Source organism: Lactuca virosa, chromosome 4 (genome assembly GCF_052849685.1).
Source record: "Lactuca virosa cultivar CGN04683 chromosome 4, Lactuca_virosa_CGN04683_v6, whole genome shotgun sequence".
In the NCBI taxonomy this organism is placed as follows: domain Eukaryota; kingdom Viridiplantae; phylum Streptophyta; class Magnoliopsida; order Asterales; family Asteraceae; genus Lactuca; species Lactuca virosa.
Window position 1 is genome coordinate 441,387,802 of NC_136429.1, and position 6,000 is coordinate 441,393,801.

Here is a 6,000-nt window from a genome sequence, read left to right on the forward strand (position 1 = left end):
TAGTCCTTCGCAGATACTTGAAAATGTTCTTTACCGCAGTCCAGTGAGCCTTTCCAGGGTGAGTACAAGTCATAGCATACATGATTAAGCCTACAACGGAAGCATATGGTACATGACTCATCTCAGCTATCTCAGCCATTGTACTCGGACTCTGAGTCTTACTCAGTTTGGCGTTACTCTGGATCGGTAATTCCCCTTTCTTGGAATCCTGCATACTGAACCTCTTCAGTACCTTATCCAAGTAAGTACTATGACTAAGTCCAATTAGTCTCTTACTCCTGTCTCTCAATATCCTTATCCCTAGGATATAGGCAGCTTCCCCAAGGTCCTTCATAGCGAAACACTTCCCAAGCCAGGACTTTACCTCCTGCAAGGTTGGGATGTCATTTCCTATGAGTAGTATGCCATCCACATACAACACCAAAAAGCTAACTATACTCCCACTAGCCCTAACATATACACAGGACTCATCCTCACTCCTCAAAAAGACAAACTCTTTGACTTTCTCATCGAAGCAAAGATTCCATCTCTGAGGTGCTTGTTTCAACCCATAGACGGATTTCTCAAGCTTACACACCTTATTAGGGTTCTCTGTACTGACAAAACCCTCTGGCTGACTCATGTAAACATCCTCAGCCAACTTTCCATTAAGGAAAGCGGTTTTGACATCCATTTTCCATATGTCATAGTCACGAAATGCAGTAATGGCAAACATAACCCTAATAGACTTAATCTTTGCTACTAGTGAAAAGGTCTCATCATAATCAACTCCCGGAGTTTGAGAATAGCCCTTTGCAACTAGTCACGGCTTATAAGTGTGTACATTATCATTCATGTCGGTCTTCTTCTTGAAGATCCATTTGCACCCGACTGTCTTACGACCTGGTACATTGTCAACTAAGTTCCAAACTTGATTGTCATACATGGACTGTATCTCGTTGTTCATAGCCTTTTTCCATTTAGCAGCCTCAGGGCCTGTCATGGCTTCCGTGTAGCTGTTAGGTTCATCCAGACTTATCAGTGTACTATCACTGATAAGCGTATCACCTTCCGCAGTAATATGGAAACCATAGTACTGCTTAGGTGCATTCCTAACTCTTGTGGAACGCCTCAGAGGTATGGGTTTGTCAGTCGGATCAACAGGAGTTTCCTCCTCATGTTGATTACTAGGGTTTGAGGTTCCTTCACCACTTGACTCTTGAATTTCTTCAAGGTCAATTTGCCTCCCACTATTTCCTTGGCTTATTAACTCTCTCTCACGAAAGACTCCTCTCCTTGCTACAAAGACCACATTATCACTGGGTCTGTAGAAGAGGTAACCAAAGGATCTTTGTTGGTAGCCGATGAAAATACACCTCTCACTTCGAGGTTCAAGCTTATCATGAGATTCACGCCTCACAAAAGCCTCGCAACCCCAAATCTTGATGTGGTCCAAATTGGGAACTTTCCCAGTCCACATCTCATGAGGTGTTTTGGCAACCTTATTAGTAGGGACTAGATTCAGGATATGGGCGGCAGTCTCTAAGGCATACCCCCAGAATGAGATTGGTAACGAAGCTCGACTCATCATGGAATGAACCATGTCCAACAAGGTTCGATTGTGCCTCTCAGCCACACCATTCAGCTGTGGTTTCCTAGGAGGTGTCAATTGTGAGACAATCCCACATTCCTTAAGATAGTCAAGGAACTCGATACTAAGATACTCTCCTCCCCGATCGGATCAGAGCATCTTGATGTTCCTGCCCAGTTGATTCTCCACTTCCTGCTTAAACTCTTTGAATTTGTCAAAGGTTTCTGGCTTATGCTTGATTAAATAGATATATCAATATCTACGATAATCATCCATAAAAGTCACATAATACCGATTCGCATCCCTTGTGGCAGTTTTGAAGGGTCCACACACATCAGTATGTATGAGGTCCAACAAACCCTCACCCCTCTCACAAGAACCAATGAAGGGTGACTTTTTCATTTTTCCAAGTAAACAAGACTCGCAACTATCATCCGACTTTAGGTCAAATGATTCCAAAACTCCAGCCTTTTGGAGTTGGCCCATGCGCTTGTTGTTAACATGTCCAAGACGACAATGCCGCAAGTATGATTTGTCTAAGCTATTCGAAGAATCAATACACAACACATTATTTCCTAGATTATCTACAACATTCACAGCTTCATATACACCATCACAAGGTAATGCTTTAAAGTAAAATACATCATTGTAATAAACATTAATAGCACCATTATCATTATCAAATGAAAAGGAAAAACCTTGTTTGTACAAGCCATGAACGGAAATAATATTTCTTGCCATTTCAGACTAGTAACAACATTTATTCAAATCTAACATTAACCCATTATTAAGCAATAAAGAATAAACTCCTATCTTGGTAACAGGTGATGCTTTCCTATTCCCCATGATTAAGTTTATCTTCCCGTGATCCACTTTCTCACTTCTTCTTAGGCCCTGCAACTTAGTACAAATGTGAATACCACAACCTGTATCAAGCACCCAAGAGTTAGTATGTAATGATTTTTTAGACAATATAGTGTAAATACATGCATGGGTGGGTTTAACTTCCCCATCCTTTACATCCTGCAAGTATTTGGGGCAGCTTCGCTTCCAGTGCCCCTTTTCCTGGCAGTAGAAGCATTGTGCTTCCTTTGAGTTTAAATAAGGAGGAATGGAACCTTTCTTGGTTCCACTTGAAGAGGAGCCATCAAGAGACTTTCCCTTGGTACCCTTTGAAAATGGGTCTTTCTCTTCTTCCCCTTTCCCTGTCCAATTGCCAAGACAGGAGCAGTAGTAGGAGTAGGAGTAACAACTGATTTACTTTTAAGGCCACTTTCAGCGGTCCTTAAAAGTCCTTGAAGCTTACTTAGTGTGACATCCTCCTTGTTCATATGATAATTCATACGAAACTGATCATAACTTGGAGGTAAGGAATGGAGAATGATGCCAATCGCCATGTTCTCAGGAAAGTCCACATTAAGCTTCAGTAACCGGTCCACGAACCTTTTCATTTTCTGCAAGTGACCGGTGAGGGATTCTCCCTCTTTCATCCTAGCTGTTATCATGGAGGAAATGATTTCATACCTCTCCTGACAAGCACTCTGATGGTACCTATCCATCAGATCCTGGTGCATCTCAAAAAGGTAGAAATCTTCATAGGTTTTCTGGAGTTCTGCTGTCATTGTGGCCAGCATGATGCAAGACACCTTAGTGACATCTTTCTCATGGTTAGTGTACTCAGCAATCTCCTCAGGAGTAGTAGTCGACTCATCGATAACCTTAAGCTCCTTATCGAGGAAATACTCTTTTCCCTCATAGCGAGTAACCATTCTGATGTTCCTAATCCATTCATTGAAATTGGAACCATCAAAAGTGATTTTCCCACACAAGTTCATTAGGGAAAAGGAGCCTGTAGGGTTTGAGCCAGTAGCAGTGTAGGAAGACATCTGAAAAGAAAGAAAGACATGTTTTATTAGATAAAGAGTCCTTAATAAGTCACCCAAATGAAATATTAAGGCTAGGACCCAACAAACTATTTATAGTTGGAAGAGGGATGTCCTAATCCAAGCTATAAAATATTTGAAGGTAGGTAAATGACGATTTACCAATTTCCACCACGAAAACGAAATAGATTATTAAGTTTTATTGGATTTGAAATTCCTAGTTCTTTTGAGATACATTGAAATTTCAATGGCATGTTTGAATCATGATTGTGCCCTCTCAATTTTGTGACTGGGATGCCGAGGATCACAAACAAGGTGTGAATAACCATGCAAATTGACTTGGTACCCTTAACTTTTATCACCTTATCGATTTGCCAGTTAACCACATGCGCTCCACCGATCTATGATAAAATTAAGTTACCCTTTGCCACTCTTACTAGTCCTTGTTAGTGTGTCGGTTAACCACACGTGCTCCACTAACGACTTGGTAAGGTACAAAGTGTAATTTCATGGGTTAGTACCTATTTCACATTTTCCTAAAGTAACTAAGATTGGGAATTATTAATGTATAATTACTTTATAATTTCATTTTACTTTTAATGAGGATTTAAAGTCCTTGTCCTACCCGTTCGGCTAACGATCTGCCACCAGTCAAGGAAGCGGTGGGTGAGAGTGGACACCCATTAAGCTGCCATTTTATAGGCAACAACCTTATACCCCCCTTATAGACCGGCTTCGTGAATGAGGCCTACTAATGGTAAGACTGACTTATTCTTATACATATCTATATATTTAAACTTTTAATATAATAATAGTATAAGGGTTGAATTTTAAACTTTTAAAATTCTAAGGTTCAATTTCGAAATTAAAGTATTAGGGTGTAAGACTTTACAAATTCCAAAACTTGAGGGCAAGTATTGAAACTATTAAAGACCTTTCATTTCATAACTTATGAGGTTAATGGTTCATTGAAATGAAGACTCTTCATTTTATGTAACCTCTTATTCTTTAATGACACTTTTAAAGAAGTGACTTTTGGTTATCCATAACTTGAGGACAAGTTATGGAATCCATCATTAGCCATTAAGATCAAGAATCATCCTTACAAGCAAGTTACACATAGTTCTTATGATCTTCTAAAACTCATAAGAACATGAACATTCATATCAAAATTTCAAGAATCATATTAACACATATAAAACATGGAATTTTGATATTAGCCATTGTAAATGGATTAGCATAAGCATTACACCGTCTAAAACAAGTTTTAAAACACCAAAATAGTTTAGGGTAATGTTTCTAGTCCATTTCCAGCAGCAAAACTCGAAAATCTGCATTCAGGGGCTCCTACTCGTCGAGTGCAAGAACCTACTCGACGTGTAGGATGAATTTTCACATGGACTCGTCGAGTCCCCCCATGGACTCGGCGAGTTCATGCTGTAGAGTACAGATTTTTCAGCTTTTTCAACAAGTTTGCATCAAGTATCAAGAAAACAAGCCTAGTCTCTGATACCACTGTTGGGTTTTGAGCATTCTAACACTCATATGGTGTAAATGCAACCCTAGAAACCTTGAATCTATGTTTTCTCTAAATACATAGAAATTTTATTTTCCAAGGTTTACTTCCTATCTAGCATGTTATGGGGAACTTGTAATTCAAAACTCAAGTAGAATAACATACCTTTTAGTAGCTTGGATTCCTTGATGACTTTGTGAGCCTAACACCCCAAATGTGATGCCTCAAATGCTTCACACAACACCACAATTCTTGGAATAACCTTGAGAGAAGTTCACTATACTCAAAAATCGGCTAGCCCTCTTACTTGCTTGTAGTAGTAGTAGTAGTAGTACTGCCGATTTTGCTAGACAAGGAGTCTTTATATAGTTGTGACACAAGTAGGGTTACACCATGTAAACCCTAATTTTCATGGCTTTCCATATTCCATGATCCATGGGTTTGTAACCTCCATGGAATATCCATGGAGCACCTTATGGGTTTTAACCCAATCCATACCAACCATGGATCATTAGCCCACTATACAAGAATAGATTATTTACACAATCAACCCCATATATTTAATTAGTCTCTTTTTTATCACTTAATTAATTCAAGATTAATTCTTTGATCAATACTAATTAAATAATATTATTAATATATTAGTACCTATAGTTTATTAATAAACCTTAAGTGTCCTTTCTCTCATTTTGGTCTATCCAAGTATTGCAATGCCATGCAACCCAAATGGACCATGCTGCGTCGGGTCAAGTACATACCAAATATAGTTATGGACTTAGACACTATATCCAACAAGGGTATCATTAGGTTTCGGAAGAGGGGCAATTTAGGGCCCCGATATATTGGTCCATTCAGGATTACTACCCGGGTGGGCAAGGTAACTTACCGTTTGGATCTGTCGAACGAGCTTAGCCAGATTCATAACACCTTCCATGTGTCTCAGCTTCGAAAGTGTGTCACGGACGAGGCCGCGGTTATTTCTCTAGACGAAATTCAGGTGGATGAGATTCTGAACTACATTGAGAGGCCCA